The following is a 12,203-nucleotide window of genomic DNA, read 5'->3' as shown; positions in this document are numbered from 1 at the left end:
TACTCGGCGTTATATCTTTTCTTTCACTAGGTGTATTTCTTTTGAACATGGGTAAGGGAAGATATATTACTTATAAAGCGACAAGGGATTTTGACATGGTGTTTTCTCTGTACAATCTTGCAGATGTCACGAGGATAATACCCGGTGTGTCTCCTCCGATTAGAGCGCAGCTCAAAATGTGAATATATTGTCCCCTGTTATGTCAGCAAAACTATTTCTATCGCACTGAATATATCGTGCATAGGCACTGAGACTATTATTTCCGAAGCATACGTCCTCTTCTGGGAAGCACGCTGTTGTGATCGATCGCAGTAGCCAGTAGGTACCCTTTGTCCGCAGAGCTACGAGATACCGATTCCTCCTTTTCCCTTTGCTACACATTATTCATCCCTCCCAACTGTCATTGATGATAATCAAAGACATGAGCCTAACTAGCACGTACTACTTAATACCTACAGTATTAACCTATCTAGCTTAGCATGTGCACCGATGCTTGTGCTGTACTGTATATATATATAGTTCCCGAGCTGGGTTTACATGGAACGAACAGAGACAGAGGAGCAAACCAAAGTAGCAGGAGACGAAGGAAGAAATGGCGCCCAAAGCACTCCCGGGTCTGCTTCTCCTCGCCCTCGTCTGCGGCGAGCTGGTGGTCGCCGGGCATGGCCAGACGTACATCGGCGGCACCAGGGGAATGCAGCCACTGCCCTATGCCAAGGGAAGATCTCCTGCAGGAATGGAGCCACCGGCCTACACTAGGCCCGCGCCTGGTAACTCATCACTCGTGCTTTTCTGCATCCATGCATAGTCGTTCCGTCGATAAAACCGTTCCATGTTGCGTGCCATGGCATGTGATGATGAATTTGTGTGCTCTCCTGACTCCTGTTTTCGTTGGGATGGTTCTTATTATCAGTGGACACGCGACGGGAAGGGTTTCGGGTGTGGCAGAGGAGAAGGCCTTCATGATCCACGGCGTGCCGCCGCACGACCGCGCGCGCCCGGTTCCTGTTCCGCCTACCGCCAATTAGTAGCCCCAGCGGGGCGGCCGAGCTGGACCAACCGAGGACTAAATAAAGGGTGCCATGAATCCTTAAGAATGAACAAACTGTGGCAAGTTTGTACTGCTTGCAGGGTAGTACCACATTTCGGTCTCTTTTAATTGACTCGAATTTGAAATAACTTTAATTTGAGTCAATTAACAAGGACCGGAGGGAGTAACTCTTTTTCTGTCGGTTGCATAAAGGGGGGAATGGAATGTGATGGTAAATTGGACGACCTGCTGGAATTTCTAAGTGCTATCAAGGAACATAAGTTTATCCCAATATGTTTTCTACACACCTTACCAAAAAAAAAAAAAAACAGTGCATGGCTTTTATCTCAATCGTGCACGAGCGATTTGGATTTCAGCCATGGATCACTACCTCCAGGAGTCGTCACTCTACTGTTGTACTACGAGTCTACGACGACGACCTCCCGAACGGAACTATACTATAACCACTCCTCGTTGAGTTCGGTGAAAGATTGCAAGCAAACGTGTTTGGAAAAACAAAACCTGCTATCTACATTCAAAATATATTGTCCGATGAAACCTGAGATAAGACCCCATGTCAGTTTTTCTCCAAATTTTCTATGGAATCTCATCCTGCACAGGAATTATTTCCGTAGGAAACATATCATCTAAAATTCCCATGTTTTTTTTCCCTTTGTTCCAAACGGGGCCCTAAGCTCATGTCTTTTGTTCTTTTTTTTTTGCGGGGAACGTCTTTCGTTCTTTGTAGTCATATGACATCCGTTTTAGCGTGAGATACATTTAACAAGTCATCATAGTCTATATTCAGACCGTGCTTCAGACCAGAGAATTTGAATTCCGAATTCAGAAGAATCATTAATGTCTACAAATTTACTTTTGGTAAAATAAGCATCCTAGATTGAGTCATCAGCAGTTACTTTGTTTTATTTCACCGTGTTTCGCACTCCCACTTGTATTTTGAGTTTTATTAGTACAAGGAGAAAACGGAGAATCCAAGTTCTTCTTTTTCATGTTGATAAATATAGTATGCGTTGGACAGGAGGTTCTAGGTGGTTTCCTGGGGCTTGGATTTCGGTGCATAGGCATTTCTTAGTTCTGCTCTGCTATTATGGTTATCAGCATAACGATTTGTTGTTTTGCAAGTCGACTGTGGCCTGGTGCGTGGTGAAGTGTGGTTCTATGAACGACGAGTTTTGGCGTCGCTGATTGTCAATTTCTTTGGTGCGATGCTCTTTCATTTGTAGTGTACATTGTGCCTATTCGATTTGCTAGACCATCGAGTTTTTGCGTGATCTCCGTTCTAGATAGTCATTTTGTCTTCTGAGTTCTCTTGATTGTAGAATCAAGAAATGTAGGGTTCTATGCCGAAGGGCCAGCCGAAGTAATATTGTGTTCTATTCAGGAAGGACAGGAGTTTCCTGAGCCTAGATTGGCGAGAAATTATTTCTGTAGTCTGAGACTTGGTTCACAAGGTGGACCATAGTTACGGAGATCATCCCTGTTCCGACATCTCTACCCCTACATGCTTACAGGCTTCATATCTTTGAAGAGTTCGATCGATAATGTCTTGGACAGATTGTTGCTTGCAGGTGATAAGGGATAAGAGATTTTGACAGGGTGATCTTCCAGATGCCGTGGGGATAATAAACGTGCATCTCTGATCTCAGTGTTATATATATGCTGTGTGCTGTTATTATCTTACTCGGTCCATAAATGGATGTTTGATATTTGTTAAAATTTGGATGTCCGTAGACGTAGACACTATCTACTGTATGATACATCTAAATTTAGAAAAATCTAGGACATTATTTGAAGATGAGTGAATTCCACTTTTTACCCCCCCCCCCACCCCCCACCCCCAGATCAATTTTGTGCCACTTTTTACCCGATTTAACAAATATTCCTCAAAACTACCCCATTTAACATACTTCCTTCTATTTTTTACCCTTTTTTATATTTTGCCATGTTCGATCCCACTCTCAGGCCAAACCAGGGTGTGTCCTAGTCAGATTTTTGAGCTGAACCGAGCCGAGCCGAGATGGTTTAGTTCAGGTGTGATGAACCGGACCTGATCGCAAATATTAGCCGAAGCCCGGAACCAACTCGCCGTCCCTACGGGTCGAGCCAGGCCACTCCTTTTCCCTTTCCCCTCTCCCTAAGCTAGGGATTCAGCCGCAGCGAACAGTGCTGAATCGGATGCCTCGTTCCTTTGAGATTAGTCACTAGTAGGAAAATGTTCATTAGTAGCGCACCAAAAAAGATATTCTGTGGCGCATGGGCGGTGCACCACAGAATCTTCGCCATAAAAATAAGGATTCTGTGGCACCGACCCATGCGCCACAGAATTAAGACATTCTGTGGCGTACAGAGACGATGCGCCACAGAAATAAGAGGTTCTATGGCGCATGTGGCCGAGGTGCGCCACAGAAATATGTGCGCCACTGAATTTATTTTTGGTGCGCCACAGAATAATCTATAGGTATACACGATTTTGTACTGCCTGCTGTAGACATGCAAGTTTTATACAAGTTTTATATAGTTATATATACAGGTAATATACAGATATAATATAGACATCATGTATACTAGACAGATATAATATAGCAACATTATAAATCATCATCACATTACTTAGAGCGTGATCGAGTTATACATATAGCTCCATACAACTCATAATCCATACAAAGTTCATCATCTCGAGATACAAATGAAGTGACACCGGCCGCCGCCTACACTAGGATAAAATAGAGTACCGCCGCGACGATGGTGAGCAAGAGCGAGAGCACAACCAAGGTCTTCATCTTGCTCTTGTTCGTCTGGTGCTTCCTCCACATGGCAGCCGCCTCGTGTCTAGTCGGGTTCCCTTTGTAGCAGTTGCCGCTGAACTTGTGCACATGTTTCTTACAGTCCTCCCACTCCTCGTAGACTCTTGGAACCCGCCCCTCGAACACGACGTAGTACGTTATCTCTATGAACACAAGCATATTAGTATATAATGCAATGGAAAGAATTAGAGGGTTCACATGCATACGTATTCACAAGAATTAAAGCAAGGAAATAATAATAAACCTAAAAGATATATAGCATCGGTATCACATAAGCAATTAAGTTCAACGACAACGACTACAATAGTAATTGAAGTCCAACAATGATGACCGTTTCGAGCAAATTAAATTTTTTTAGTTTACAACACACTACACATTGTCCATAAATTCAAAGTAATGGTAGGCACACTGGCATCAACCAATGAGATGTCTCTTCGACGGCTCCGGGAACGGTTTGTGCATGTCCTTCGTCATCCACGCCCTTCCATCACCCTGCCTATGTAGGCGTTCTTCGATATCCCTCTTACACAACCCTTTGAGTTGGTGTAAGAGCCCCGATCTATTGCATACATCTTCTTGGATAATTTCCGATAGCTCTACTTGGATGCGACCGAAGTCTTTTCTAAGATCAACATCGTTGATCTCCCCCGCCATTTTATTGGGGTCTCGCATACTAGGTGGCAGACTCATCATCTCTGCATCCGTGACAAACCCTTTAAGGTGATGGAGGACATAGAAAGCATCCTTCATGCTGTCAGCTGGCTGCTTGATGCAAAGGAATTCGATCACGTGCTTGAACCCGAGCTTGCCAGTCTCTGGCCTGATAAATTACCCTTCTTGTCGAAGGCACCTCCATTTTTGGGGTAGCCAAGGATAGCCTCATCGAGAACACCCCTTATTCTCTTGTAGTCTTTCGTCGTCGTCGTATTCGACGAGTCGAAATACTGGGCTAGTGACCACTTTGGGCAAAGGATGATGAGTGTGCAGTATTTGTACCTGCTCAACACATGCGCAATTGAAATAGAATGTTGTAAAGGATCGGCAATGTAATAAATATATAAGAAATCATAAGTTACGACAACCGTGAGCGGATGTGTACTTACTCTGGAAAGACAGGCAGAAGAAGGGTGTTCTTCTCTTTGTTCCTAAGCATGAAGCTCTGGAGGTACTGCACCGCCTTGGTCCGTGTCCTTGAGCCTTGCTCCAGCTGGCTATCGCGCATGTAGTAGGGATCCGCTACCGCGACCTGGGGGGTCTCTCTTTGTTGATCTTCATATGAAGACTGAGCGCGTATAGGCGGACCAAGTTATAGTCGAGCCGTCTCCAGTGAAATAGATTGAAGACGTCCTCGAACGCTATGAAGAAGATATCCGCGGGATCTTCTTGGACGAAGTTCGGGTATGCTGGCACCTTGACTGTGAACACCGGGTAATTTGGATCCATGCACTTCACACAGCCGTAGTATCCGTGGCCGACCTGGGAAGATACATATGCGTAACCAGGATAGTCCGTGACCGTCGTGATCAACACTGCTCTCATATCGAAATAATTTCTAGTGTAGGCGTCCCACGTACGGGGTGGCGTCTTCCACAACGTGTCTAACTACTCTTTCAGCAGCCCGAGATACAAATGCATGTCGACACCTGGTTTTTTTTGCCCGTGAATGAGAATACTCAGGTGTATGTACATTTTCTTGGTGCACAGCCATGGGTAGGTTGTAAGGCCATACACACACAGGCCAGGTGCTATGCGTGCTACTCTGTTTGCCAAACGGATTGAGTCCGTCGGTGCTCATACCCAACATGACGTTCCTTGCGTCGCCCCCGAACCTAGGGAAGGTGATGACCCACAAGTATAGGGGGTGTATCGTAGTACTTTCGATAAATAAGAGTGTCGAACCCAACGAGGAGCAGAAGGTGTTGACAAGCATTTTCGATGAAGAATTCACTGTAAATGCTCACAGACAAGTATTCAGGGGGTTTTGATATAGCAGATAAATAAAGTACAAGTAAATAAAATGCGAGAGTAATAATTGCAACGAGTGGCCCAATCCTTTTTAGCACAAAGGACAAGCCAGTTTGTTTACTTATAATGACCAAACATTCTTGAGGACACACGGGGATTTTAGTCTAGTGCTTTCGCTTCCTATAGTTGATTAATCTTCATTGTTTTGATAAGTGTTGTGTGGGTGAACCTATGCTAATGCACCGCCCTTCCTAGGACTAATACATACTTGTGATTATACCCCTTGCAAGCATCCGCAAATACAAGAAAGTAATTAAGATAAATCTAACCACAGACCTTAAACTCGAGATCCCGCTTATCCCTCCCGCACCAATATACTAACAGGGGTTTAGGTTGCTGTCACTCCGGCAACCCCACAATTAGCAAACGAATACAAGATGCACTCCCTAGGCCCATAAAGGTGAAGTATCATGTAGTCGATGTTCACATGACACCACTAGAAGAATAACACCACAACTTAAATATCAAACCATTAAATATTACTCAACATAGTTCACTACTAACATTTCGAATTCACCCATGTCCTCAAGAACTAAACGAATTACTCACGAGACATCATATGGAACATGATCAGAGGTGATATGATGATGAATAACAATCTGAACATAAACCTTGGTTCAATGGTTTCACTCAATAGCATCAATAACAAGTAGAAATCAATACCGGGAGAGTTTCCCCTATCAAACAATCAAGATCCAACCCTAATTGTTACAACGGTGACGAGATGCAGCGGTGGAGATGGCGGTGTAGATGGTGGAGATGATGATGATCCCAATGATGCCCAGCTCGATGACGATGGCGATGGCGTCGATTTCCCCCTCCGGGAGGGAATTTCCCCGGCGGATTCCTGCCCGCCGGAGAGCTCTTTTCTCTCTGGTGTCTTTCCGCCCCGCAGAGGCGGCTCTGTCGATTCTCCGTAACTCCCCGTGCCTTAGGTTTTTGGGGATATGATGTACGCGAAGGAGAGGAGGTCTGAGGGGGCTGTGGGCCCCCTCCCCACATGGCGGCGCGGCCAGGCCAGGGCCCGCGCCGGCCTATGGGGGGCCCATGGCGGCCTCTCTCGGCCCCTCCTTTTGGCTCCCTTCGTCTTCTGGAAAAATAGGATTTTTCATATAATTTCCGTCAATTGTTGATCTTCCGAAATATGGTGTCCTGATGGTGCTTTTTCCAGCAGAATCCTGACTCCGGTGAATGATTCTCCAATGATCATGAAACATGCAAAATAGGTGAAATAACATAAGTATCATCTCTAAATATGAAATATATCAATGAATAACAACAAATTATGATACAAAATAGTGATGCAAAATGGACGTATCAACTCCCCCCAAGCTTAGACTTCGCTTGTCCCCAAGCGAAACTGAGCTCAATAAACAAGACCACATGTTTATGGAGTGAAGAGTCGATAAATAAAATACGGACAAGAAGCATCATATTGATTCACACAAGATATTCTAGTAAACATCCTCCTCATATAATTCAACTTGAAATAAGTAAAGAGAAATCACAAATAAAGGTGCATAGGAAATCATAAATGGTTATGGCAAACTTTGTTCTTGGTCAGAGAACTACTAACGGATTGTACTTATCTTCTAAGAAAAGCTTTCATATTAGAATTTATATAACAGGGCTTTCATCCTTAATCATAACAATCTTCTCATAATCATTGATAAATTTCAAAGTCATATTCATTCAGATAAAATTTGTACTGAACAAAAAAGCATAAAAGACATGATTAACTAAACCATAGTATAAATGGTTGGTTCACAACAACTCAATTGCTTGCTTAAGATAGAGGGAAATAGGTTTACTGACTCAACATAAAAGTAAAAGATAGGCCCTTCGCAGAGGGAAGCAGGGATTAGATCATGTGCTAGAGCTTTTCAAGTTTTGAAATCATATAAAGAGCATAAAAGTAAAATTTTGAGCGGTGTTTGTTGTTGTCAACGAATGGTAGTGGGCACTCTAACTCCCTTGCCAAACAGACTTTCCAAGAGCGGCTCCCATGGAGGACGGCATCTCTACCAGCAAGGTAGATTATCCCCTTTCTCTTTTGTTTACACATGTATTTTAGTTTTATTATGGATGACACCCCCCAACCTTTGCTTTCACAAGCCATGGCTAACCGAATCCTCGGGTGCCTTCCAACATTTCTCAAACCATGGAGGAGTGTCTATTGCAAAATAAAGTTGCTTACTGATAAATCAGGGCAAAACATGTGAAGAGAATTATTAATGAAAATTATTAATTGGGGCTGGGAACCCCGTTGCCAACTCTTTTTTGCAGAATTATTGGATAAGCGGATGTGCCACTAGTCCATTGGTGAAAGTCCACCCAACAAGATTGAAAGATAAAACACCACATACTTCCTCATGAGCTATAAAACATTGACACAAATAAGGAGTAATATAGTTTGAATTATTTAAAGGTAGCACATGAAGTATTTACTTGGAGTGGCGCAAAATACCACATAGTAGGTAGTTATGGTGGACACAAATGGCATGGGTTTGGTCTAAGGTCATGGATGTATGAGAAGCATTCCCTCTCAATACAGGTCTTTGGCTAGCAAGGTTTGGTAGCAAGCATAAAGGTTGAGGGAAACAAACAAATATACATGTGATAGAAACAATCATGCATCTTTCTCATAAGCACAAGCAATTTTAACTTCAGAATACTAAACTCATTAGCAGAAAGATAATAAAGAAATATATCTACATGTATTTCCCTTTTCTATTTAAACATCAAGGTGTTGTTGCTATCATGCTAAGTTTGCCAAAACCAAATAGATTTACTTGATGCTCCCAAAGTGATATCAATACTAATGTCAAGAGTGATGATATAATAGAAATTGCAAACTAAAATAAGGTGTGCAAAAAGTAAATGATAAGACTTCTCATTAATATTCCATAACGATAACTCACACCAACGGATACATAGATAACCAACTAAGAGAGAGATACTTCCACACTGCAAACTATTCTGTATGATAACTTCCCTACTCATGATATGACACTACTTGATAGTAAAAGATAAAGATAGTGATGATGTGATACCGCGGCACTCCCCCAAGCTTGGGACAAACCAAGGGAATGCCAATACCGATGATGAATTACTCCTTCGGCACCGATGATGGTGGATTCTTCTCGGCAAGCTTCTTAACAAGTTCCTTTAGGTCTTCAATCTCATAAGTGAGGTTGCGAATCAGCTCCGAGTTGTGGTCAACACGGCTCATAAGCATGTCAGACGGCGAGTCCCAACTCTTAGAGTTGTTTCCCCACCCTTCAGCTTCAGGTTTCATCTCTCCTGCGGTGTTAGAACGTTCTATATCCCAACCACTGGGCAATACTACCTTGGGAGTCCTTTCAGTTTGACGATTGTAGATTAGATTGCGGAAAGGGTGGTGGATGCCTGGAGAAGATGTCCTTGGAGCTAAGAAGAGACGTGGAATTCCTCCTCCAGTGGCGATCCGTGCACTTCTCTTGGTGTTGGACGGATTTGCTATCACGCCAATGCTTGCAACGGTGGCGCGCTGGTGTACTTGTGGAGTTTCCTCCACTTCTTCCTCATCCTCGCTCTCGACTTCTTCCTTCAATTCGGGGTCTTGAATATCTTCCTCCAAAGGCCCCTTGTCTTTGTTGTTGGAGACCATGGTGCTTCTAGATCAAAACAAATCCTGGCAGAAAACAGCTCGAAACAAAACACGACGAGAAAATGATATACGGACCTCCAGGGGTCCGGGGGATTATATAGCAAATATTTTTACGACAAAAGGAAGGTTCCAGGCCGAAAACGAGTGGAAACGGGGCGCCGAGGGGCTGTCCCCATAGGGCAGCGCGGCCAGGGTGGGGCCCGTGCCGGCCTAAGGTGACGGGCCCTCGCGCGTCTCCTCCACTCCGTTTCGATCTCGTAATTTTTTATATTTTCCAAAAACAGCAGAAATATTGTTCAGAAAGTTAAACGCGGACTTTTTATTACTAAAACTGTTACCTATTCAAAGTCGGACTCTGCAACACTGTCAATTTGATCTTTGATGAAAGCTTCCGGAGTCATCACTTGAATAACATCAATATCTTCATTATAAGAATCTCCAGAAATATAATGCTTGAGTCTTTGTCCATTCACTACTTGTGTGGCATTACCTTCCAAAGTGCTAATTTTAATTGCCCCTGAACGATATACCTCCTCAATAACATATGGTTCTTCCCATTTTGAGAGTAATTTCCCTGCAAAAAATCTGAGATGAGACCGATACAATAGGACTTTATCTCCAACATTAAATTCTCTTTTAATAATTCTTCTATCATGCCACTTCTTAACTTTCTCCTTAAAAAGTTTAGCATTTTCGTAAGCTTCACTTCTCCATTCATCTAAATAACTTAATTGTAGCAACCTTTTCTTACCTAAGCAAGTTTAAAATCTTTATTAAGTTCTCTTACAGCCCAATAAGCTTTGTGCTCTAGTTCTAAAGGTAAATGACAAGCTTTTCCATAAACCATTTTATAAGGAGACATTCCCATAGGGTTTTTATAAGCGGTTCTATAAGCCCACAATGCTTCCTTTAACTTACTAGCCCAATTCTTTCTAGATTTATTAACAGTCTTTCCCAAGATAGCTTTAATTTCTCTATTTGATAATTCTACTTGCCCACTAGTTTGAGGATGATAAGCTGAAGCAATTCTATGATTAATACCATATTTGGCAAGAGTTTTTCTAAAACCACCATGAATAAAGTGAGAACCTCCATCAGTCATAATATATCTAGGTACTCCGAATCTAGGAAAAATAACATCTAAAAGCATTTTTCTAGAAGTCTCACCATCAGCACTTTTTGTAGGTATAGCTTCTACCCATTTAGTAACATAATCAACATCGACAAGTATATGAGTGTTACCTTCTGAAGAAGGGAAAGGACCCATGAAGTCAAATCCCCAACAATCAAATGGTTCAATAACAAGAGTATAATTCATAGGCATTTCATTGCTTCTAGAGATATTACCAACTCTTTGACATTCATCACAAGATAAGATAAACTTCCTTGCATCCTTAAAAAGTGTTGGCCAATAAAAACCTGATTGTAGAACCTTTTGTGCGGTTCTATCTCCGGCGTGATGTCCTCCATAAACACTACCATGACACTTACTCAATATCTCTTGTTGTTCGTATTCTGGGACACATCTTCGCATAATACCATCCACTCCTTCTTTATATAAGTGTGGGTCATCCCAAAAATAATGCCTCAAATCATAAAAGAATTTCCTCCTTTGCTGAGCTGAAAAGGTTGGAGGCAAGTACTTCGAAACAATAAAGTTAGTATAATCAGCATACCAAGTACTATCTCGCGAGCTCACCTTTATTGCAGCCAATTGTTCATTTGGAAAACTATCATTAACAGGAACAGGATCATAAGCAATATTTTCCAATCTAGACAAATTATCAGCAACGGGATTATCAGCACCTTTCCTATCTACAATATGTAAATAAAATTGTTGCAAAAGAAGCACCCATCTAATAAGCCTTGGCTTAGCATCTTTCTTTTCCATAAGGTACCTAATTGCAGCATGATCAGTATGAACTGTAACCTTTGAATCAACAATATAGGATCTAAACTTGTCACATGCAAAAACTACGGCTAATAACTCTTTCTTAGTTGTAGCATAATTTCTTTGAGCAGCGTCTAGAGTTTTACTAGCATAATGAATAACATTCAATTTTTTATCTACTCGCTGTCCAAGGACAGCACCTACAGCAAAATCACTAGCATCACACATAATTTCAAAAGGTAAATTCCAATCAGGAGGTTCAACTATAGGAGCTGTTGTTAAGGCTTTCTTTAGAGTTTCAAAGGCTTCCTTACAATCATCATCAAAAACAAAAGGTACATATTTTTGAAGAAGATTAGTAAGAGGCTTTGAAATTTTAGAGAAATCTTTAATAAACCTCCTATAAAAACCATCATGACCAAGAATACTATGAATACCTTTAACATCCCTAGGATAGGGCATCTTCTCAATTGCTTCAACTTTAGCTCTATCAACTTCAATACCTTTCTCAGAAATTTTATGTCCCAATACAATTCCTTCATTAACCATAAAGTGGCATTTCTCCCAATTAAGAACAAGGTTAGTTTCTTCACATCTCTGCAAAACATTATCAAGATTTCGCAAGCAATTATCAAAAGAATTCCCATACACAAAAAAATCATCCATGAATACCTCAACAATCTTTTCACAAAAGCCATGAAAGATAGCAGACATGCATCTTTGAAAAGTAGCAGGAGCATTACATAAACCAAAAGGCATACGCCTATAAGGATAAGTTCCATA

The sequence above is a fragment of the Lolium rigidum genome, chromosome 2, assembly GCF_022539505.1.
Source record: "Lolium rigidum isolate FL_2022 chromosome 2, APGP_CSIRO_Lrig_0.1, whole genome shotgun sequence".
NCBI classification, from domain to species: Eukaryota; Viridiplantae; Streptophyta; class Magnoliopsida; order Poales; family Poaceae; genus Lolium; species Lolium rigidum.
Note: the sequence above shows the minus strand (reverse complement) of the source record.